The following is a 26,148-nucleotide window of genomic DNA, read 5'->3' as shown; positions in this document are numbered from 1 at the left end:
CCAAACCGCCACGTCGTATCATAGGCCTTCTCCATATCAAGGAACACAGAGAGGAAGAATTGTCTGTGGACAAAAGCCTCGCGGATTTGTGACTCAATACGTACGAGGTGGTCAGTGGTGGATCGACCTTCTCGGAAGCCGCACTGATATGGATCAAGCAGCTTGTTTGATTCTAGGAAATGTGTTAGGCGACAGTTAATCATCTTCTCAAATACTTTACAAAGGCAGCTTGTTAATGCTATGGGCCTGTAGCTGGAAACACTAGATGGATCCTTTCCCTGTTTCAGAACAGGGATTACAATGGCCTCTTTCCAGGCAGAGGGAATCTCGCCGGAAGTCCATACAGCGTTATAAAGGCAGAGGAGAGTTTTCTGTGTTTCGTGGGGTAAGTGTTTAAGCATTTGGTATATAACACGATCAGATCCTGGGGCAGATTCATTGCAGCAGTTAAGCGCTGCTTGCAGTTCAGCTAAGTTGAATGGTTCGTTGAAGGATTCGTTTTTTGCACATTTTCTTTCTAACTTTTGCCTTTCTATAGTTGTTTTGTGTCGTTTGAACGTGTCGGAGTAGTGCGTAGAGCTGGACACACGTTCAAAATGTGCACCAAGAGAGTCTGCTTGGTCTTCCAGACTGTTGCCATCTGTGTTTACTAAAGGAAGTGAATGTGTTTGTTTGCCTCTTACCCTATTTACCCTGTTCCACGTCTTAGCCTCGTCTGTGTATGAGTTAATACCTGATAAATACTTCTGCCAGCTCTCTCTTCTTGCTTGTCGGCGTGTTCGCCTGCCTTGGGACTTGACCTGTTTAAAATTGATAAGATTCTCAGCAGTAGGGGAGTCGCGGAGTATCCCCCACGCTTTGTTTTGCTTTCTTCGAGCGTTCCGGCAATCGTCGTTCCACCATGGGACACGACGTTTGGAGACAATGCCACTTGATTGAGGAATGGATTTTGAAGCGGCGTCAATAATAAAAGCGGTAAAAAACTGAACAGCAGCACCAATTTCTAAGGACGACATCTCAGCCCAGGAGACACGGGTAAGAGTTCCAAATTTCTCCCAATCTGCTGCATCAGCTTTCCACTGGGGAGCCTGTGGTGGAGATTCGTTTTCTTTTGGCGTGCTTAAGAGTATGGGAAAATGGTCGCTACCGTAGGGATTTTTAATGACGTCCCAGTTAAAATCAAGTAAAAGGGTGGGTGAAACAATACTAAGATCGATAGATGAGTAACTCCTGTTTGCAAGGCTAAAAAATGTAGGCTCCTTCTTATTGAGCAGGCATGCACCAGCGGAGAACAGAAACTGCTCAATGAGACGGCCTCGCGCATCGCTGCGAGAGTCCCCCCACAAGCTACTGTGTGCATTGAAATCGCCAAGGACGAGGTATGGTTCTGGCAATTCATCAATAAAGGCCTGAAATTCGTGTTTGTGTAACTGGTAGTGTGGGGGTATATAAAGTGAGCAAATAGTTATGAGCTTGTTGAAAAGAACAGCGCGAACGGCCACTGCCTCCAGGGGTGTTTGCAACTGCAATACCCGACATGCTACATTTCTATCTAATATTATAGCAACGCCGCCAGAGGATGTGAGAGCATCCTGGCGATCTTTGCGGAAGATGATGTACTGTCTGAGAAAGTCAGTATGTATTGGTTTCAAGTGTGTTTCCTGTACACACAGCACTTTTGGTTTGTGTTTGTGAAGAAGTTCTTGAACATCGTCGAGGTTCCTGAGAAGGCCCCTCACGTTCCATTGGATTATTTGCGTGTTCATGATGAAACTAAGGTAGTGCTGTGTGTACGAAACGGGAGTTGTGGTTGTTTAGGTGGGGAGTTGGAACTCAAGTAACAGGGCCGTCCTCCGGCCCCGTTATCGGCTTCTTAGTTTTCTTAGCACGCTCCAGGGAGCTGCGCCGATCTTTCGGCACCAGGGGTGCCGAAGTAGTGTCCATTGCCTCCTGGGAGGCACTGGATGCCCGCACGTGCGAGCTGGTAGTTCGAGTTTCGGGCCTCGCCTGGCGAGACGAGGCCTTGAGACCCGATGACCCTGGAGTCGACGGGCTCTCTTTGCGAGTTGGCGGAGTAGACTGAACTACTGCCGCCTTGGGGGCAGGCGCCACAGCCGACGGTTCGCTCTGCGTGGACCGAGGGAGTGGCGGAGGCCGATGCGACGTTGCCCCCCGGCGCGCCGCATCAGCGTAGGGTGTGGTGTGAAATGGCGAGCACCTTTTACGGGCTTCGCGGAAAGAAATGTTCTCCTTGTACTTTAGTGTGATTATTTCTTTTTCTTTTTGCCAGTTTGGACATGCGCGTGAGTACGCCGGATGATCGCCGTTACAGTTGACGCAGTGAGGTGCGCCATTACAGTTTTCGGATACGTGACCTTGTACACCGCATTTAGCACAAGTTTGATGACCACGGCAGCTCAATGATCCGTGGCCGAATCTCTGGCATTGGAAACAACGTCTGGGATTAGGGATGTATGGTCTGACAGTTAATTTAATGTAACCCGTTTCGATGGTTTGAGGGAGAACACTGGATGCAAATGTAAGAATGAGATGTTTCGTGGGGATTTCCTTGCCTTCTCTCCTAATAACGATCCGTTTTACATGGGTCACGTTTTGGTTTTTCCATCCCTCTAGAAGTTCATCTTCGGACAGGTCAATGAGGTCGGTTTCCGAAACGACTCCGCGTGAGCTGTTCATGGACCTATGGGGTGACACTGAAATGGGTACGTTTCCAAGTGTTATGAGATTGCCGAGTTTCTGGTATTGTTGTTTAGCTGGGACCTCGAGAAGAAGGTCACCGCTTGCCATTTTGGTTACCTTGTAGCCCGGCCCAAAGGCTTCGGTCAAGGATTTTGCAACTATGAAAGGGGAAATAGTTCTTGCTAGTTTTTCGGGGTTCTGGCTGTGGAGTACATGAAATTTAGGGAACGTTTCTGTTGGTCGGGTCAAACAGTTGAGTATTTCGTCGGTGCGCACCCTCTTGTGAGGGTAACGATCAAGGAGGCGGGGGAATGGAACTGTTTCCATGATAAATGTATGTGTTTCGGCAGCAGTGGCGGCCACCCACCATGGAGTCCAACAAGGGGACGCTGCAGCACTTAACATGTAAGGCTGCAAACGCCAGCCGTACAATGCCGCTATAACCTAATATACTATGTCCAAGAGAGGACACATATACACGGTTAACCCGAGCCGCCTACGAAAACGAGGAAGTAACTGAAGAAAAAGGAGACAGGACAGAAAGGAAAGAAGATAGGAAAGAAAAAGATAAGAGAGGGGGATAGGAAAAGGCGACCGCCGATTTCCCCTGGGTGGGTCAGCCCAGGGGTGCCGTCTACGTGAAGCTGGGGCCAAAGGGGTGTGTTGCCTCTGCCGGGGGGCCTTAAAGGTCCAATCACCCGGCGTCGGCTCAACTCCCAGGATCCCCTTTTCCCCGGACACGGCAATGCCACGCACGGCTAGGCGTGGGAGGGGGTCGAAACCCCCCCGTTAGCTCGGGTCCGTGGTGTCGCTACACACCAAACGCCTGCTTCGCAGACGCCCCTGCGGGGTATATTGAGGCTTTGACACGGCACTGCCTTCTGCACCACGATAGCGACACCGCCAGATGAATGGGCAGTGCCTTGCCTGTCCTTTCGGTATACCACATATCTTTTCAAAAAGTTTGTGTGTGTTGGGTTTAAGTGCGTTTTCTGCAAGCAGAGTATGTTGGGTTGATGTTCTGCAAGTATTTCATAGATGTCATTTAGGTTCTTGAGTAGTCCTCGGCAGTTCCAGTGAATGATAGTCTCGGCAGCCATTTTTTTGGTGAGGAGAGGAGAGCGACTTATTCAGACATCACCGCCTTTGTGAGGCGGCTGGACTGGAGGATGTTTCTTTCCTTTGAGGCGGTCTAATGAGCTCCGCCTCACTTTGGGGGATTCCAACAGCGTCAGAGACGCTGAGGATCCAGGTGTCACCTCAATTGCTTCCGGTGGGGACGCGGAGGCTGATGGAGGTTTGTCAAGAGGGACAGGATCCCTTTCATTTGTGGGTGTCGTCCCTGCGGTCTGTGAGAAATTGACCTCCGGGACTTTTAAGGTTGGTGCAGCCGGGGGCTGCTTGGTGGAGGGCTGTGGTGGGCACGCATCAGCAAAGCTGTACTGTGTGGCCACCGTAACTAGACGCCGCCCGGCCCCCCGGCGCGCTGCGTCAGCGTACGATCTTCCGGAGAGAAGAGAGAGCTTCTTCCGGGCTTCAGAAATGTGATGTTTTAAGTGCGAATGCACTTTATAAGCGACCCTGAATCCGCCGTCCCATAGCAACGGCGCGAGGAGCGGAGAGGAGCGTCTGTAGCAACGGCGCAGTGACGTCACGCCCCACGTGACTGCGCGCGCTCCGCCCTCCGCTCCGTGGCTGCGCGCGCCCCGCGCATTGCCTGTGGTGATGAAGGCCGGCGGCGAGACGCCGAACGAAAGCGTGCGAAGCGAGCCGAGCACCCCGAAGCCGATCTGGCGCGGGGACGCGCGATGCGTGAGCGAGCGCGGGCCCTCGAATTCGATCGGCCGGACGCGCGCTTCAAGCGAGACTTCCTGGACCGCAGCTTCGGATATAGCTGCGCGGTGTGCGATCGACTGTGGTTCGACAACAACCTGAGCCCCATCTCGGGCGTGCGCAACGCCGCCAACAAGTTGAACGCGTTGCGGGTTCTTTGGAACGAGTTCGGAAGACAGATCATCATCATCAGTAAAAGTGCTTTGCACTTAAAAACGGCCAGACCTCCTTGGGTCGGCTGGCGCGTGCTCTCTCGCTGCCGTCTCCTTCGCTCGGCTCTGCAGTTTAGCCGCGCGCGCCCCCTCATAACATCACCCCGTGCTTCGCACTTCCTCATACTCCCCTTCGGGGAAATGCGGGTTTTTTTTCTGTCACTTTCAATTGTATTATTTGCTTTTCTCGTGTGAACATCTCACATGTCCGAGAATACGCGGCATGGGACCCGTGACAGTTAGGGCACTCAGCTTGTGTAGTGGTGCAGTTCTCGGTAGGGTGCTCGTGGACACCACACTTCGCGCATGTGAGTTTTCCACGACATGTGTTAGAACCGTGTCCATACTTCTGGTACTTGAAGCACCTTCTAGGGTTCGGTATATAGGGGCGGACTTTACAGTGAATGAACGCCGCTTTCACTGATTCGGGAAGGGTTGAGCGATTAAACGTCAAGATGATGTGGGGCGTCACCACCTCTTCACCATTCCGCCTGATAGTGATCCGACGGATGGCGACTACACCTTGCTCTCGAAAGCCTTCGAGGAGGTCAGTTTCGGTCTCCCGCATTAGGTCACGTTGTGAAATGACGCCTTGGACAGTGTTCAGGCTGCGGTGAGGGGTGATGGACACATTTAAGTGAGCAAACTGCTTCTGTTTCAGGAGGGTGTCCGAGTGCTCTTTCTGGGTCACTTCAACCAGAAGATCACCAGATGAGAGTTTCTTAGCGTCATACTTTTTGCCTACCAGGTTTTCAAGGGTTCTCGCGATCAGGAAAACAGATAGTGCTGCAACCGAGTCCTTATCTGCAAGAGAGTGTATGATCAGAAAGCGGGGAAAGTGGTCACAGTCAGTTCGGGTTCTTTTGGAGCTTTCATCGGTGCGGTACCTTTTCAGGGACCGATCGTTGGGAGGGGGAAAAGACAAGGTTAACCCTTGCCGCCATGAAGAACGGAAGTAAAAAGAAGTGAGGAGGAGACAGGAAAGGCTAAAAGTGGGAGAGAAAGACGAAGACGTGGGAGAGAGAGAGATAGGAAGAGGCGACTGCCGATTTCCCCTGGGTGGGTCAGCCCAGGGGTGCCGTCTACGTGAAGCTGGGGCCAAAGGGGTGTGTTGCGTCTGCCGGGGGGCCTTAAAGGCCCAATCACCCGGCGTTGGCTCAACCCCCAGGATCCCCTTTTCCCCGGACACGGCAAAGCCACGCACGGCTAGGCGTGGGAGGGGGTCGAAACCCCCCCGTTAGCTCGGGTTGCTTTGAAGTATGTGTGAGTACACGTGAGCATAAATGTGAGTTGTCATAAGGTTGCATATCACGGCAAAATAATTTGGAGCTCACTCAGACTCACTGATGAATTATATTTTGCCCTTAGGGCTCACTCGGAATCAGAATCATCAAAACTTTCGTCATTCGCACTGAGAGTCACTGAAATTTTTCTAAACTAGATTCACTCGGACTCAGACTCACGAAAATACTGCTCGCTCGGACTCACTCAGACTCAGACTCACGGCTTGATCTGAGTCTGAGTGAGTCGGCTCATGAGTGAGTTTGCCGACCTATGGATGTATTTGTTTTCCTTGTTTAAGTTTCCATAAATTCTTTTGTATACTGTTACTAATCACAAGGTAATGGGAGCAATAAGTGCCAATAGTGTGAATAGCGACGGCGTCCTGTGGCGCTTCGTACAACTGTACAATACGTCTGAAAGGTTTCTGGGCTCCACATGTTCTTGGTGACGTACACGTGTCCGGTGACCCGCTATGGCGAAAACCATAATACGTTTACGGGCAAGGTACAACTCCACAACGGTATTTGCACCATCGTGCGGAGGCTTCTCATTGACGTTCTTGTATGTAGATTGCAACCCGCTAGCTGGTCGGCTTGCAGAGGAGCGACTTCCATCAATTACAAAAGCGACAAGCAAAAACCGCTACCAGCGAAGTGTATAAAGAGCTATCATGTTAAGGAGCTACTCGTATCATGTTATGACGCTGTAAAGAAACGCCAGTAAGTTGTCTCGGAATGAAAGTGATATAGCTTGAGCTAGAAGTACAAAACTTTTGAGACACCAACAGATATTTCATTCAAATGAAACAATATTGCTCGCAGTTGATAAATTTTTGTGTATGGGCCTTTAGTGCTCCATTATATGGATATGTAATAACAAATTTGCGAATGTATCGAAGTACCTTAAGATACGATTGGAATGTATCGTATCGGATACAATGAATGTTGTAGTATCTTGTATCTGTATCTCCAATACTTCTTGCCTGAGTATCTTGTATCGTATCGCAATACAATTCCAAAGTATCTTTGCCCAGCCCTGTACTTCAAATGACCTGCCTTGGTGCGAAGAAGCGAAAAGGGCATTCAACCAAAGCAAGCAAGCATTGGCAAATGCAGCTATCCTGGCATACCCACGGCCAGGAATTCCCCAGTGTTAAATGGTCCATGCCTCAGGCAGAGCTATCGGTGCCGTGTTGCAACAGCTCAGCGACGGTACATGGCACCCAACTGCATTCTTCTCCAGGAAGCTGACACCTACTGAGCGCCGCTACAGCCCCTTCGGGCGCGAACTGTTAGCCGTCTACTTAGGTGTATGAAACTTCCGGCATTCTTGGAAGGTGTCGAGTTCTTCATTTTAACCGACCATAAGGCGCTGACCTATGCTCTTCGCTCTATGCGTTCAGACGGTGGCACGCACACGGCCCGTGAACTTCTGGCATACATCTCCGAGTTCATGACCGACATCCCTCACGTAAAAGGGAGCGACGGCGTCGTTCCCGGCGCCATGTTGCGGAGCGCTATAAATGCCGTCAATGATCCAGAAGGAGTCAACTTCAACGCGCTGGCAGCAGCTCGAGAAGAACACGAAGAGCTAAAAAGCCACCTAACAACAAAAACGGCCCTCAAGCTACAGTGGATGCAGATTCCTGGACCAGGCGACCAGGTTTGCTGTGACACCTACACAGGCAACCCCCGCCACTTCGTGCCTGTCAATCTACGTCGCTGCATTTTTCTTGCTGTTCACAAGCTATCACATCCTGGAACCAAAGCTACAAAAAATTGCTCACAGCAAGGTTCACCTGGCCAGGTATCAATCGAGATGTGCGTTGCTGGGCAAGAGGATGCATACCGTGTCACCGTGCCAAAATTCATCGACATACTGTGACCCCGTTGGCAAAGTTCGTGCCTCTAGACGCGCGCTTCGACCACGTACACCTCGACATTGTCGGACCTCTGCCCCCTTGCCAAGAGTATACCTATTTACTGATGTTGACAGACTCACGCGCTGGGCGGAGGCCATACCTATAGCGGACAAGACTGCTGACACGGTTGCCCGCGCCTTTACGCACTACTGGGTTGCTCGTTTCGGTGCACCATCCATAATAACAACTAGACAGTTGAAGGCAGTTCAAATCATCACTTTTCGCCAGCATTACACGCTTCTTTGGTACTTCTCGCATCAGAACAACCGCCTACCACCCGATTAGCAACGGCATGGTGGAACGTTTCCATCGCCAGCTCAAGTCTGCACTCGCTGCAACAGAAGAGCGCAGCTCGATGGAGGCACTGCCACTTGTGAATCCGGACAGCTGTAAAGACAGACATCGGCTGCAGCGTGGTCGAGCTGGTGTACAGAACGACACTACGCCTTCCTGGAGAATTCTTCACGAGCAGTCCCCAAGACGGTTGTACAGCCGCTCGTTCTTAAAGACGATAGTCTTTCTTGGGATACTTGAACGCCGAAATTTTGCTCTGTCTGAATTTCTGTCTGTCACACGATTCAGCCTACCCGGCCAAAGTTTAAGCACTTGCTGAACGCCCAGCCATCTTCAACTGGTAGCCGCGTTCATACTTGTGAACACTGTCGATCAAGAAGTCAGAGTTTCACCGCAAGGGCGAAGAAATGAATGCGATAGCAACAAATTGTAGTGTTACACGAAGTGAGGCTGGCTGCTGTTTTGTATCCGAATTCGCGTAACTACAAAATGCTGGTGTAAGAGAATACGGCCGCTCCAGGAAGAGATGCTCTCCACATAGTCACTTCGCGTTGCGAGCGCAGCACGTAGAAGGGTTTTCGCAATGCCCATAGACTGTCGCGCCACCGAGCGGAATTCAGGAGCGTCCTCTCGAGGAGGGTTAGTAGACGACAAAATGGCGGCACTATGCAGTCGCACCCTTGTTCGGCTGTGCTAGCCTCAGTGTTAACGCGTTGGCAAGAAAGGAACACTACAACTTTGCATGTTCCCTGCATCAGTGAACAAACCGGGCCCTCCGTGACACGAGAAATCTGATTCGTTCTTGCGAGACGCGAAGTTTTTCGTGAAAATACGTGGCAACTCGCGCTTTCAATGCTAGCCCACAGTGTACACATACTATCAGCTTCGCGAGGCTTTCTGTAGCCACGTAGGTAAGTTAAATGTTATCGTCTGACATATTCAGTTGAAGCTCACCCTGTTTTACTTGCATATATAATTGGTCAGTGTTTCTTATAGTGCATGAGTCCCATAACACTGTACGCGGGAGGGAGGTCGCGCGGGCTCGCGATGTGCTCATGTATAACTGAGCGATCTTAAGTTGGCGATACATTAAAATAGGGCCTCTGTCCTTTGTCAGCAAAGCGCTGTTACGAATCGTGCGAGCGACGTTTCAATCATTCGAGGACGCGTCTGCTCGACGCCTTTCGTGGAGCGAACGCTTTCCATGCACGCCGTCCTTCGCCAGTGTGTTGGGTTTCATAGCCACCGCTGCGCCGCTTGTTTTTGTACGTTTGTTGATAGGTGGCAGCACACTGCAAGCGATTTGCTTGTTGACCGGTTGACCGGTCTGAGAGCAAAACGTTCTCCGCGCCCAGACGTCTCTCTAATTGTAAACGTGGTGACGCGGAGTGGCCGTAGTCGTTCGGCGGAGGAAATTCGTCAGATTGCTTTCAGCAGTGGCGTTGAAAGAAACCATCTTGACGACGAGGATTTTTCACTGGACGTAGAAGACTGTGAAAGCACCGAGAGTGACAGCGACGATGAACCACCAGCTGCTAACTCAGGAGGAGCGAGTTGCACTTCACGTCCCCTCATGCGTTAATGTTCTTTCACGCTCGTAAGTCACTTTGATTGTATTTAATGTATAATATCCTTGAGCGAGATCAAAATAAAAGCATAGTTCCTCTTGTGCACTGCATGTATCACAATTATTGTGGATATTATGGAGCGCCGCATGCCGCCAACACGCTCGAGCTCGACCAGCGAAGCGAAATGGTTAGAGCGATGGAACGTGCAGCCACGGCTACAATCCACGCCTCTCGGCGAACTTCTTCGATGTTGCGAAAAGCATACGTGTGCATTCTTTTCGATATTCATGTTTCGATCGTGCTGATCGAACCTGCAACATGCGAGTGAAGTACACACGGCTAGAGTCTCAGCATGGCTGTGACACAAGCGCTACTGAACGGCATGTTGAATGCTTGTGTTCCGTTGAAGACGTAACTCCGCGTTTCCGACTGCGCAAGTAATGACGACGGGGTATTATCACAGAACACTTTTATGTTTGCAAGCCATCATCAAGCGCAGCAGCGGTGACGCTACTCGCTGGCGGCCTACTACTGCGGCAAATCCGTCAGGCAGGCTCGGTACGTACTACCTCGGAGTGCCGCCCAGCTGATACGTCAATTCTAGTTCATACAGGTTTATGTTGCACGCACAGGATTTCGCAAAGCATCGTTATGCACGGTAACGGAGCTGAAATATTACCTTTCACTTCGCAGCAAATAATTAGGTGGGCGAGTACTAAGCACTTTCCATGGTTTGGGAAAGTATTTTAGTCTCATATTCATTTCAGCGCAGCTCATGACTTCATCCGGTGAAAGTGGCACGGTCCGTACGTCCGCACGTCCTATCTGTTCCTATATGCTAACAAACGGGTTGACCCTCCTCCTGGCGCCATCTTGAAAGCACGGCGCGCCACCTATAGTTCGTGGCACTGCGAATACGAGCCGCCCACTTTGATGGCTTTCGAGATAGCGCGCGCGCCAGCGATCGCCACCGCGCCCTTAGATTCAAAGTTCAAAGTAGTGGCTGATCGCGTGTAAACCTACTCCCGCCCCCCCCCCCCGCTCCCCACATCGCGTCTTTTTTCATGGTCGTTAAAGACGGGCGCCGCGTTTCCTGTCTGCCTCGAAGGCAGGCCTCCCGAGCGGGGTGATGTTATCGCATGCACCCTCCGAGCGACGAAAATGGGCCGGCTCGTTTATTTCTGCTTCGGCCGCGTTCTTCGCCCCCGCTCGCACGCTTTTACCCGCGGTAGAAGAATGCGCGGCGGGGTCTTATCAATTTGGGCTCCATACCGCAAGGACATGACGGCGACGGCAAAAACCCTTCGAGACTGTCCATATAATTGGTATCGCAATAAAAGGAAATATCATTCATATCTGAGGCGCAATATCCCTAAGTAAGTATTGATGTTGCTGGTGATGGTGGTGCGTTCCCTTACTAGAAAATACATGGATACGTAATTCTAAAGACCCTAGTGTTTCTTAGGCTGCGCTTAAATGTGGCGCTATGCACAAAAAAGCCCTCTGCCGACGATATGATGCTGCCACCTGGCAGTGGCCCTGGGTTCTGCACAAGCTAATGTTTCCCGACACCACTGCCAGATGGCGTCCATATCTCACGCAGCGCCTCCTCTATTTTATCAATGCCAGGCAGATGCGGCCGATTCAAATTAGGGGATGCGCTGTCTGAGGCAAGGCAAAACATCAATGGCCGCTTGATCAAATGCAACCCACTGTACGAGACATGCCCAGAAACGCAGGAAAAAGACCGACGACCAAATTGCAGCGGAGAAGCGCCTGCGTGCCGACGCCCGTCGCCTCAAGCGTGCCCAGGAAACGTGCGAGCAACGAGCCAGCGGCTAGCGAAAGATCGTGAGTCGAGGCGCACCCGGAGGCAACAAGAGACAGACTAGGTACGCGACGCGCGAACCGTCAGCGACCGAGAAGCTAAGCTAGCGTACAGGGTGGCAGAAGAGACGCCCGAAGCTCGTGCAGAACGGGTAACCAAGGACCGCCAGGCACAACGGAAACGCCGGGAAACAGAAACTCAAGAGGCGCCCAAATGCGTGCAAAAGACTGTGAAGCCAAGCGAGCCCAGCGTGAGACGCCAGAAGCGCATGCCGCGAGAACAACCAAAGACCGCGAAGCCAAGCAAGCCTACCGGGCTACACGAGAGGGCCGCGTGCATCACCAGCAAACCTCCCTCCTTGCGTACTAGCGAAAACAGAGGATCCACACGCTTAATGTTGACTTCGCTACGCGCCAGTTTGACCGCCAGTTCCCAAACGACCCGTTCGGTGCTGCGTGCGGCGTTTGCGATCGCCTCTGGTTTCGGAGCAACTTGTCAGCCGTTCGCGATTCCTTCAAGCCGCTCCTAAGCAACGTCTCCCCTGGACAAGACGTGGACTCCTTTCTACTGTGTTCTACGTGCCGTGCTAGCCTTAACAGCAATCGCGTGCCCCGTCTCTCCCGTAGCCATGGATTCCGCTACCATGACTGACTGGGGATCAGTCACCTGCAGCCGTTGAACCAAATTAGTGAGCGCATGGTGCCGCCACGACTGCCGTTCATGGGAGTGAGGCATCTTCAGTATGCCGGGTGACAGTTTGGAATCTTGGGCCAATGGTAAACATGCCCGTCAGCGTGCCGGATATGGTTTATGCTCTGCCACGTACGGTTCACGATGACCACGCGATCAACGGTACCCTCAAGCGGCGCCTCGCCAGCCTGGACATGCACGGCACAGCCACCCGCTCCCAAATCCGTGGGTGGCTGCGGGTGCTGTGTGACAGTACCCTGTACCGCCACTACGGCATAACAGTGGACGAGTAGCTCTTAGAACAGTGCACTCTGAAGTAGAGGTGTGCGCCGCCGCGCCGCGCCGCCGCCGCCGCCGAAGTCCCCAGAGCGGGCACGCCGCCGCCGCCGGCGCGCCGAAATCCGTCTATTTGTTTTTCACGATGCCACGGCGTATGCGCCTTTCTCCTGACGGAGAAAGTCGCGAAGCGCCGTACGACCTTGGAGGCTCTGGACCTGTGGAAGACCAATACCATAGGCAGTTAGCTAGCTGACGCAATCCCATCCGTAGCCTGGGCTTCCCATCATTCCCCTAGGCACTGTACCATATGATGATATGTGGAGTTTAATGGCGCAAGGACCATGCTTGGCCAAAGAGCGCCATGAACAGTGATGAAAGTAGTAACATTGATTCTTGAGTTCCGATTTCTAAAGGACGTGAACAATGATTTTGTTGAATGGCTATATAGGGGCCTTAAAATTCCTCGCGCTAAAGGCGGGTAAAACATAGAGGTATTAAAATCATGACAGTGACATGGAATATGTGCAGTCAGGATCAATGTCAAGAGGTCGTGACAATAAAACTATGTACAGATGGCATCAGCACGAATACCTCGTCGACGGCCCTTGTGTCCAAGGGCCGCGAGGTAGGTGCTTTCCTAGTGTAGCTGCCGCAAGCACTACCTCTATTCAGAGGTTGTGCTACGGGTGCCTGGATAGATCACGTGAATACTATGTATATCTTTTAAAAACGCGAATAATGAGTCATGTTTAAAAACAGGTTCCCTACCGATGAACATAGTTGGGTGCAATGGTAATTGTTGTCGGTAGGGTAATGTAAAATGTTTTCTTCGTAGTGTGTCTAATTCTGTACATTGAATTAAAATGTGAAGTACGGTGAGTGGTTCACCACATTTTTCGCACATGGGTGGTTCACCACCGGATAGAAGGTGTGAGTGTTTACTGTGTGTGTGTCCTGTTCTTAGCCTTGTAAGTATTACTTCTGTGTGGCGTAATTCCGATACTGGCGGCCAATTACCCAGATGTGGCTTGATAGCATGTAGTTTGTTTTGTGTGTGTGTCCCTGTGTTCTGCCAATAAGCCCTCAGCTTGCTTTTAATGAAAGGTTTTAAGTCCAGTGGAGGAACGGAAATGAGTGTATTGGCGGCAGCATTTTCATGGGCGGAGCTGGTCCGCCAACACGTTGCCTTGGATCTCGCGGTGCCCTGGTACCCAGCACACTACGACGCGCTAGTTGAGTGCGCAGACTGTGCATAGCAGTGAGTATAGGGAGACGAGGACAGGGTTTTTATGTTTTTTCGGAGTTTTGAGGGCTGTTACCACGCTTAGGGAATCGGTGAATATTACTGCGCTTTGACGTTTTAATTGTTTTATGTGTTTGACGGCCGCCAGTATGGCATATGCTTCTGCTGTGAAGATGCTCGTATTCGGGTGCAGAACGCCGGCATCGGAAAAAGATGGACCAACAGCTGCGTAAGAGAGAGAAGTATTGGACTTTGGGGCATCGGTAAAGAATTCTGGGCAACTGTATTTGTGCTGTAGTTCGAGGAAGTATGTACGGATATGTGCTATAGGGGCGTGTTTCGTAACTTCCACGAAGGATACATCACATTCTATGAGCTGCCACTGCCACGGCGGGAGATGAGCGGCAGGAGCCATCAGTGTTCAAGAAGCGGCACACACGTTTCCTCAGCTAGGCTCCTCACGAGAAGTGAGTAGGGCTGTCTCACCGAAGGACGGTTGTAAAACAGGGCAGAACTGGACAAATCATTTATTGTGGAGTGTGACGGGTGTTCTTTGTCTGCGTTCACTTTGAGGAAATATGCAAAGGATAGGTAAGATCTCTGGAGGTTTAGCGACCACTCGTTCGACACGACGTACAGGCTTTCTACGGGGCTGGTGAGAAAAGCACCCGTAGAAAGACGAATGCCCAAGTGGTGGACCGGGTCGAGCATTTTCAAAGCGCTTGGTGTCGCAGACTGATAGATTATCGCCCCATAATCTAGGCGCGAACGTATTAGGCTTGTATACAGATTCATCAGACATTTTGTTTCACTGCCCCATGATGTTCGCGACAAACCCTTGAGCATATTCATAGCTTTCAGACACTTCTATTTCAGGTTTTTGATGTGAGGTACAAAGGTTAATTTCACGTCTAAAATTATGCCTAGAAATTTGTGTTCAGTTTTTACAGGTAGCCGCTGGCCGTGCAGGTGAATGACCGGATCGGGATGGAGGCCTCTCCTTCTTGAAAATAGGACACAAGTGCTTTTTTGCGGGTTAAGGCTGAAGCCGTTATCGTCTGCCCATTTGGTTCACTTTTTCAAACCAAGTTGAACCTGCCGCTCGCACGTTATAAGATTGCAAGATTTAAAAGCGATTTGAACGTCATCGACATATATGCAATAAAACATGTTACGCGGGATGCACAAACGCAAAAATTCATTTTGATAATAAAAAGTGTACAACTCAGCACGCCACCTTGCGGCACTCCTGTTTCTTGGGCAAATGTTCGGGACAGGACATTGCCTACTCGAACACGGAATGTTCGATTGGACAAGTAGCTTTCTATTATATTTAGCATTCTCCCGCGTATACCTAGGTGGGACAGGTCTCTTAATAATTCCAAAGCGCCATGTAGTGTCGTAAGCCTTTTCCATATCGAGGAACACCGAAAGAAAGAATTGCTTGTGGACAAAAGCGTCGCGAATTTGTGCCTCGGTACGGATAACGTGGTCAGCGGTAGATCTACCCTCTCGAAAACCGCACTGGTATGGGTCAAGTGATTTGTTCGTTTCGAGGAAATGTATAAATCGGCGGTTTATCATCTTTTCAACGAGTTTACAGAGGCAGCTTGTTAGAGCAATGGGCCTGTAGCTCGCGACGGAGGATGGGTCCTTGCCCTGTTTTAGAATAGGAATAATGATGGCTTCTTTCCAGGCAGAGGGGGATCTTGCCGGAAAACCAGACAGCATTATACAGCGAAAGGAGGGCTTTTTGGGTTTCGGATGACAAGTGTTTCAACATTTCATATACAACACGGTCGGAGCCTGGGGCGGAATTATTGCAGCAGTTAAGCGATGCTTGTAGCTCAGCCAGAAAGGTTTATTGTATGCTTCGTGTTTTGTGGCTTTGCGCTCCAGTTTCTGTTTTTCGATTCGTGTTTTGTATCGTTGGAAAGCTTCACTATAGTGCGACGAGCTCGATACCTGTTCAAAGTGTGCGCCTAGGAAGTTCGCCTGATCTTCCAAGCTGTCGCCTTGTGTGTTTACTAGAGGAAGTGAATGTGCTTGTCTGCCTGCTACCCTGCTAACCATGTTCCAGACTTTGGCCTCCTGTGTATATGAATTAATGCCCGATAAAAACTTCTGCCAACTTTCCCTTCTGGCTTGTCGGCGCGTTCTCCTACCTTGGGACTTTATGTTCTTGAAACTGTCAAGATTCTCGGCTGTCGGAGAGTCCCTAAGCAAGCTCCATGCTTTGTTTTGTTTTTTCCGTGCATTTCGACATTCAGTGTTCCCCCACGGGACACGTCGTTTCTCGTGGTGGAACAGTCCAGTTGTTTGTGGGATGCACTTAGTTGCAGCATCCGTGAGAAAAGCTGTAAAGTACTCTACGGCTGCATCTATGCTTAAACCACACATATCAGTCCAACTTAAGCGAGTAACTTTACGAAACTCTTCCCAATCTGCCAGTCACTGTACCATAGTGGTTGCACGATCGCAGCACCAGATTCCCCTCTAGTTTATAGTACGAAATTCTAGGAGTTTTAGCATGCGACACGAGCTGCTGCTCCTAGAAAACGTCGCAGTGGCGCCCTCTCTTGAGGCAATGAAAAAATAGCGTGCCGACGCCTCGCCCTTCGCGCACTAGAGACTACTCTACTCAACTATAGCCACAGAGAAAGGCAGCAAGCAACTACACGCGGCGCACAAGTCGCGGAGAAAAAATAACGGCACTAGAGCAGGAACGAAGCGAACAAACGGGGCGACCTTTTCGTCTGCAATCGCAGCGTGTGGAGTCCTAATGGATTCGTCTGATATTCTTATGGAGCCAGTGAGCTTGTTTAAGATATCATGTAATCGGAAAGAACCAGCGATGTGTGGAATTACTTTGGCGACCTCGTCCGCGTGAAAGACGGTAAACAAAGAACTATAGGAGACCAGCACTTTTGCGCCCTTTGTCTGGAGGATGCGAGGCACAAGGATGAGAAGACACCATTCTTGGAGTGAGTAGCCTTTTTCCACAGTTTTCGCATTTCAATGCTTCTCAACCTGTGGATTGGTGGCGTTTGATTGTGAATGCTAGATTCCAGAAGATCCCATTTATTCTAGATTTTTGCATCCGTACCAGACACTGCCATTAGAGTATCGCGCATAAGCCATTTCCATTACGATACAGTGATTCTGGTAAAAACATTTTACGTGTGAGGAAAAAAATGCCCATTTGACCTTTAGGCTGCGTTGCGCTTTGATGTGAATTTAATTCCATATTCAATTCAATTTTCGCTCGGAAGTTGCGGCGTAAAACATTACGCTGCTGGGGTGAGCACACCAATCTCCAGAGACATCTAACCGATGCCCACAAGGTTCAAACCCAGAAGAAGAAGCCGACGGGAACAGACTTGAAGAAGTTTTTCACAGCGGTACCAAGACCCCGTGGCTCAAGCAACAGGAAAAATCTACTAGCCAGAGACTTCGTTCTTTGGCTTGCGAGAGACCTATTGCCATTCAGTCTTGTGGACGGAGCTGGATTACAGGTGATGGGAACAATTACAATGAAGCTAATGTTTAAACTCTTGTGTCTCACGTATCGGGTGCATGTTCCAACTCAGAAACTCCCGCACGTAGGAAAAATTGCATTGCGCAGGATAATTCAAACAGACTTATCATTCTGTAATGGCTTGCACTTTTGCATGACATTCACTTAATTGTGTGCTGTATTTTCATTTTCACCATGGCCACATGTATCTCCTCTCTCGCTCATTTTATTTTGTCTTGCTAACATTTCCCTTTGAATTGTTGATATTGTGACATAAATTACATACGAGAAGTTGTAACTTGACGTTATGGCTTTATGTGTAATCGACGTGGTAGTAAATCAGTGGCGTATGTTTCCATGGTTCAATTGCGCCGTATAACTAGGTAGGAAAAATGACAAAGGAAGGGAAAGAAAGCGAGAAAAATTTGTTAAATAAATTTTCCTGTACTGAACAACCTGTACTCTTTAAGGCCAGGAAAAACTCATAAATTAGCTAGTTATATCTAAGCGACACGTGGTCCGCTTAAATTAGGTATACTAACACATTTCGGACATTCTGAATTTATATAGACGCTAAGGTTACCTGTAAGCTAAACAATTTTTACCTTTTTTTAATTAACTGTCAGGATTTTCTGGTGAAGCACAACGTAGTCAACTCGAAAGAAGACCTGCCCAGTCGGACGACCCTTGCCCGAGGGGCGCTCTCTGACATTTATGAGTGCATGAAGGCAACAATCAAGGACGTAATCAAGAAAGGACCACGCTTCTGCACGCTAACGTATGACCTCTGGAGAGACAGCTACAAGCGAAGGAGCTACATCACATTCACATGTCACTTCATGACAGGTATGTAAGTTTTCCCAAATCCTTCCGCGTGATAGTTGGAGATACATGCCGGGATCTTTAAAGGTGTAGCTACGTTATAGAAATGAACGGGAAAACATTGTTCGCCAGTCATACCATCGCAATAAAGAAGAGCACTGAAGTACTTTTTGAAGATGATGTTTACGTGTAATATTATAGCGTTTTGTGCGGCGAGCTAGAAAACCACGTCGAAAATTTGCATAACATAGCACGAATAATTGTATTTAGGCGAGAACGCGCACAGCACGTCCCTAGGGCGCGGCACCACGAATTTCTCCATTGCATGATTGGTCGAAGCTTCGTGACGTCATCGCGGGTGTCACCAAGGTTGCTGACTGTGCATAGCAGCGGGCGATAGCGTGTAGTCAGTGTTGTTGTTTTTTTATTGAAATACGTGCATAGTTGTTATGGCGATCTGTGACTGTCACATATTGTACCGTTGGGTTTTTACGTTCCAAAACCACGATATGATTATGAGGGACGGCGCAGTGGATAGCTGCGGAAAGTTCAACTACGTGGGGTTCTTAAAGGGCTCCTGAATTTATATACGCGGGCCTCTAGAATTTTGCCTCCATCTTAGTGCGCCCGCTGCGGACTGGATTCGATCCCGCAAACTTCGAGTCAGCAGTCGACCACCGTAAACACTAGACCACCCTGGTGGGTCTGTGGCTATCAAAGTGAGCTCGTTGTACATGCTTACGACTACGCGTATCCTTCATTGCATGATAGAGTCATTTCAGGTGTGGGGTGGTGGAGCTGAACTGGAAGCCGTGGAGCTAACCCCAATGTTAAAGTGAAGCCTGCCCAAACGCAACTTTCGAATTCACCGCGCAGGCCCCACTGCTGCGCCTGCGTCCACTACGTTGTGGACCTCTCTTTGCTGCACCCGCGTCCACTCATTGTAGACCTCTCTTCCCCGCAATCCGCGCAACCTTGTGTCAAAAGGCTCATATTTGTATGTAGCTACCGGCGGCGTGCAGGAGCTATATATGTCTTGAAGAGACCATCGAACAAGCCCTTAAAGTCCACGCAACGCGGAAGACACTCCCAGGAAAGGGGGCAAAACTACACAGTCGGCAAGCGCGCGAACAGAAACGGCGAAGCGTATACGCTGCACGCGGCTAGCCGCTACCCAGCCAAAGAGTCCACCCAAACTGTAACCTAGGTTGCCATCGTTACGTTGAGGCCTATAAAGAAGCCCATTCATGCCTAACGATAGGCCATCGCGCGAAGTTTCGGTGTTTCACTCGCTTTCTGCCTTTGCGAGGGTTGTGCGCCAGATTCGATCTCCTATGTCTGGCGTTCGAAGACTTCGCGGAACGACGCGCAGGCTCCTCGGCTCCTGTAGTGCGGGTCCGCCACCCCTAACCCCCTTTTTCCAATCTCGACAAGGTCATTCTGGTTAACCTCCCTGTCTTTCCTTTCTCCCTCCTCTCTCTCTCTCTCGACAAGGTCACGAGGACACGCTGCAGAAACACCCAAATATGCAGTAAGAAAGGAAAGAAAAAAAGAAACAAACTGCCCAGATGGCCGAGCAAAAGATGTCAGCTGGTAAAATAAAAGGCGAGCTCTTTCCTATAGCGGCGGCCTTAAAACGGGGTTCGATGATTCTCAATACTCAGGTTAATGATCCTCGACATGGTAGTCCCATTTGATACAAAAATATTTAGACCGAGCTTTGTGTTCGGCGATCTGAGATGTACTAATTACCCATAATTTGGCGTACCATTCCTTGCGCTCCTTTCTTTCTTTTTGCTCACAGAAAGGTTCTCGATGTGCAACCTGACTCTGTGTACCCAGAACATGACGGAGCGCCATAGGGGGAGAGCTATATTTGAAGAATACTGCAAGTGCCTCGAAGAGTTCGGGATGACAGACAAAAATGTGCAGTCAGTAACGGACGCAGCCTCAAACATGCGCGTGGCGGTTGCGTCGGCGGGCAGCGAACGCCACCTGTGTATGGGGCACGCCGTTCACAATTTGGTGACGGTTGATGGATTCCGCGGAGACGCATGCCTCCACAAGCTTTTAGTGCAGTGTAGGGCGCTAGTCAGAGCAGTCCATTACAGAGCTCAGCAACTAGAAATCATCATTGATCAGGAATGCAGAGCATCATTTCTCTCGATGATTCAAGTTGGTGAAGCGCTCGATATCGACGAGGACGACCCGATTGAGATAACACAGACTGAAGACCACGAGTGTGCCATGACCTCAACGCTGCGGCGGCCTTCAACAGTAAAGGGCGACGTCCCAACACGCTGCCATAGTATATTGGCCATGCTTGAAAGCCTGCTGCAGAACCGTAGAGCTCTTGGCAAGTTAGCTTCGCACTTCACCGGCACGATGTTGGTTGCGGCCCGGTGGGATCAGGTGCAAGAGTTTGCAGATTTTCTGAAGGGCTTCCGCGTCACTGTAGAGATCCTTTCTAAAGAAAAAGACGTGACGGCGTCGTTGCTCCTAGTTCTTCGCAGTGAGATAAAAGAGTGTCTCACTCCTAGCAACCAGGACAGCCGAATGGTGAGATGCATGAAGGAAAGGATGCTCAACAAATTTGAGCACCGTTTCCCAGTGACTGAACACAGTGTAGCTGCCGCCCTCCTCGACCCACGGTTCCAGAACCTGACCGTGGTTGAAGACTCCCTCAAAACGAACAATATGACAAGTGTTCAGGTCTTCACCAGCCAAGTGAAAAAGCACGTCAAGAGTCAAGACGTTCACTGTCAACGCGCTTCGCGTAACTAGCACAGCGGAAACATGCTCGCGATTCTAGCAAGGCGTCATTCTTCGTCAAATTCAGAAAGAGATAACCAGCTGGCGTCGGAGTGTCACGTCCTATTTGCACCGAAGAGCTCACAGTTCGCAGATATCTCAGTTTACTGGTCAACCATGCAGACGCAAATGCCGCACCTAGCGTGCCTCGCAAAAAAGTTGCTCTGTGTGCCTGCAACGAGCACACCGAGTGAGAGGGTATTTTCAATTGCTGGACTAATCTTGCGGGCGAAAAGGGCTAAGCTACATCCAGGAACCGTCGACAAGCTCGTTTTTATTCACGACAACTGCGGTGTCTGCAAGGGTTGTGTTTAACAGCCTCACCACCAACCAACGCATTCAAACTCAACCCTTGCAGAGGTCGTAGTGTTCTGAAAACCCGAACCTTCTGGTCAGGAGTTAGCATGGTGTATGTATGCCACACTCGTGGTACTAAAACGTTACGCTTGTTTTAAAGGGCCCGTGAACACCCAGGAATCGGAATTTAGTTGTCATGTTACAGTTGTGCACGAATGTTCACAAACACATAGCCGTGAGAATTTTTTAAACGGGGTGTTACAGGCATGTGATGATTCAAAAGCGGCCCTCCCCCGCTTCGCTCTTTCGTTCGCTGTGCTCCGGTCGTCGGCTGGTATCTCCTCCTGGCCGAGTCGCCCTCCTCGCCGTGCGAGGAGGAAGACTGGTGTGCGCGCGCACCTGCGAGCAAACAAGTAATTTTTGTCGCTGACTCGGCCAGACACGAATGGTGACATCACGTCAATGCTGGGGATACCTTAAGGCTTAGAGGACAAGAGATCTTTTTTTTTTTATATGGAGCGCCCGCGGCTCTAGCGCTGGCGCGTTTGGAATTTTCGATGACGACGGAATTCTGAACTCGATGCACGCTTTACTTGAAATGCTAAAAAAATATCGGATGTGATATATGGTCCTTTGAGGTGTAGACACTTTTATAATTGTTTATGGTAGTAATCTCAATCTTAACGTATATCTCATTATCCTGTAAACAGCGTTTTTTCCCCTCTGCTTCTGTACCACTTGCAACTGCATTATGCATAGTTAGATAAATGTGTCTGTGGTTTTGTACGCTTTATTTATTTCCCATTTACTCTTGTAAATAAGTAAGTGCAGAAGTAACGAGAATGAACAAAGCACCAGAGGGACTCTTCCATCTGAAGAACCCTTCACATGGGTGACGATGCAGCTCTAAAAAAAAAAAAAAGGTCAGAGCGCTTCCACTATGTGGAGATGAAAGACCAGTGAAGCTGTACTTCTTGATAACTATAGTGAGTAATGTATGCTGATTTTGCAATAGATGTTGTTAATATATATATGTATATATCGATCGAATCAAGACACATACAAATGACTTCGTCGTTGGTATCATCTTTTATTTACTTTGTCACCATGGTAGCCATTGCTTTGGCGTCACTACCCCTCTTTGGGGTCAATACCCCTTCCCCCCCCCCCCCCCCCCCCCCACTCCGCGCCGCGCCGCCGCCGATCTATTGACCCCCACGGCGCTTTTACAATCCCGACCAACTCCAGCCGGCGACTGCAACGCCGCGGCGCGTCACGGCACAAACTATTATGAGCAGCGCAGAGTTAGGGGCTTTTTTGACGACCGCGCGTGGCCTAGGCACTAAAATGCGCGAACGTCCCTAGCCATTTTAGTCCCTAGCAGTGGCTGGAGCGGGGAGCGATTGTAAACGCCATGGTTGCGCTGTGTGTGTTGTGCGCCAGCGCGCCAGTTTGTATTTTTGTAATATTGGCGCCTCCTGCGAATGTGATGATACGTGAGTGTTGGCTGTTTCGTGCAAGTGGTAGTGAATGCGCACTGACGACGGGTACTTGCTGCTGTGTGGTCGCTTTTAAGTGCGATCAGGACTGATTGCAGTATGGTTGCAATTTGAGTGGCGGTATTTGTTACGGATTACTTTGGACCGTGCAGCAGGGACAGGTGTCACACGAGCACTTTTGAATCGCTGGCGGCGTGAGGAGCGCTCGGGTACAGCAGTGTTGTGTGTGTACGCCGGTGAGCTTTGCACTAGGAGTGGAAGCTTGCGCCGTTCATGAAATAGCAAAACGTGAGGATATCCTGCGCTCATGGTTGCATGCGCGCACAGTACATCTTGTCAGGTGTGAAATATCAGCTAAGGCTTCTTGCGCTGTCGCAGTTAGCCATTGCAGTTTTTTTTTCTCAAAGGTTGCATTAGTAAAAGGACCGAGGCAGTTGCGCGGCCTTGGCACTTCTGTCTTCTTGCTCTGGAATATTGCAACTTTGACCAGCAACATTAATGCTTGCCTAAAAGACCTATCTAAATTATTGCGGCGCAGTACTAGTACTTCGTTTACGGTGCTTCAAAGCAAGTTATGTACAAATAGATAATTTTATTGAAACGTGCTGGTGTTCTCTTTTACCGTGTGCTGGAGCCTTCCGTAGTGGTTATAACTTATCTAAGTGCAATATTTACAATATTTAGCATCGATGTTCTGCTTCGTTACACATACACCCAGACTAACCATATCTATCCATTTTTGTATGTCTGGGCATTCTGTTGGTTTAACCACTGTGGAGCATGTTGGTTTAACCACTGTGGAGGTCTGAATAAGGAGGTGCCATTGCAGCATCTAGTGCAGGATGCAATACAAACACTGAGCAAGACTGTGTGCAATCGTGTTATTTTAGTCTGCCTTTGTGTTGTGTCCTGTGCTAGATTCTGAAGCATTAATAGGTCATGCTCCCAAATGCAATGTTTGTGAACTGTTGTTGAAGACAGAATGACCCGCATTAGGATTGACCAGTCCAACATTTTTGCATTTTTTTACTTGATAATGGGATACAATGCCAATGGTCACATTTGCACATTTTTCTCCAGGGTCTTTAAGGGCTATTGGATGAGAGATTAGCTGCTTTTTAAGCACTCCTCTTGCAGACGCACAGGAAAGTGCATGTCAGGTGGCCATGTAATATAATACACAGGGAAAGCTTTTGGGAATGCCATAGTGCACCATATTTCATCTAATGTCACTTCCTGCATCAAATATGTTTGCAACAGCCATTATTCAGACTGACTGCATTTTCTTTATCAAGTAGCCATATTCTGAGATGAGTACTTCAGTATGCCAGCTATACTGCATTGAATTTGCTTTCAGAGGGTGAGAAAGTCATTTCCTAGGTGGCTTAATTGTCATATTTCACTGGACTCCCCCTTTTTCCCTAACCATTAAATAAGCTAAGCCACGACAGTTTTGTATTGTGGCACTGCCTGATGCTGTATGCGGGCGTATTGTTGATGCACTTTTATATTGCAACTGCATGACTCGTGCTCAAGTGACAGGGTAGAGAGAGAGAGAATTTATTTACAGAAAGGCAGAGAGGTCGGCCTGAGCTATAGTTTGCTCTGGCCTGCTACTCTACACTGGGGAGGGGGGACAGGGGAGCGAAAGAGGGTAAATTTGCATGTAGTGGGTGAGGTGCCAAATTTCAATGAATGCTACGTTCTGGTGCGGTAATAATTCGCTCTGTGAGACTTGATGACTTTCCACAAGGCATGTGGCAAAATAGTCTGCAATGCACTTACTTTGCGGGCAACTGAACTTGTCCATTTATTGATATACTAGTTGTAGGAACACTGACTCTATGCATAGACATGTAACCATTGAAACACACAATGGTGTCCAAGTGTGTGCAAACATTCACTTCTCAATGCTAGTACTGAACACAGGCTTGAATAAATGGCACACAGTGCAGCAGCTCCTGGAAGTACACACAGGTATACGCAGAAAGCATATTTATTTACCAAAGTAATTCATGAAGCAAGAGTGCATATAGGACTGCTATTATGTTTGTATAACTTTATCTGCCTCCAAGAGATCCCTGTGACAATGGACAACATTCTGTTAGAATCACTATACTAACACATGGTTTAAAATTTCAGGCACACTGCATTTAGATAAAAAAAAATCAAACAAATCTTATTTATTTATCGCTCATTTAACACAATTGTTTCTTTACAACACCTGTCATACAGAGTGGTGCTACATGGAAACTGTACGTGCAATTACGTAGTGGGTGCCAACTGCATAGCAACTCTCTCAGATGAGTTGGTGCTCTGTACTCGTGTAGCAACTACCAACTTCACCTACCCCTGTACAGTAGGTGAAGTTTCATCTGTTTTTAGCTCACAAGTACTTGGGTTGCATTTAATCCATGAACTTCGAGAACGTTCGGTTTTACGGTTTTTAGACCTTAAGACATGCTTGCTGTGGCTACTACCCGAGGGCCATGAGTGATTGCTTCCCTTTGATTCAGCACGTTTTAAGACAAATAAGAGAGCTACAGCTTTGATGTGCCTGGAATCTGCTCTAAAAAAATTGTGCCCACATCAAATGGTGCCCAATTTTGAGAACCCCATATGCAGTCTTTCGGCTGCAGGGTTCCCCAACTCAGTCTTGACTGCTCTTCCTGAAACCCTCCGCTAAAAATTGAAACGTGGAACAGGATGCGCAACTGCGAAGGATCACCAGAAGACCCTTAGGCCACAGGTTGTACAATATGTTCATATAGTTGCCCACTATCTTAAGAAGATGGGAAGTAGGCACTTTTGTTTTTCTACTCCCAATAAGGTGGGAAAGCTGTGGCCATGCATTTGCAACACCAGTAAATGTGGATGCTGGAAGAACCACAAAACGCTTTTGGTCAAGTGTTCCACAGGAGTGGCATATTGCATTCCCATGTCATGTGGGATGTTCTACGTTGGCGGAACTGGGTGGGCGCTTTGTCAATCACCATTTGGGGGAACACGTATAAAAATTGCAAAAGGTAGATTACAAGTACGCACATTTAGTTGCTCATGTCAGCAAAATGTGTGGCCCGGTTTAAAGGGACGACGGTTTGCGATAGGAGTGAAGGCAGTACTCCACGTATCAGTTTAGAAGCCTATCATATTAAGACATTTGATAAGTGCACTAGCACCATCTCTTGCCCTCTTTAATGCTGAGTTTCATCTTCTGGATGCAGCTGCTACATCTTGGATCTCAAAGGAAAATAAAAATAATGTTTTTGTGTGTTAAACCTTGTATTGCATCCCTCTTTTTTTCCCCATGCTTCACTCTGGCATATATAAGGTGTGTCATTCTGCCATCA

The sequence above is a fragment of the Rhipicephalus sanguineus genome, chromosome 2 (assembly GCF_013339695.2).
Source record: "Rhipicephalus sanguineus isolate Rsan-2018 chromosome 2, BIME_Rsan_1.4, whole genome shotgun sequence".
Lineage (NCBI taxonomy): Eukaryota > Metazoa > Arthropoda > Arachnida > Ixodida > Ixodidae > Rhipicephalus > Rhipicephalus sanguineus.
Note: the sequence above shows the minus strand (reverse complement) of the source record.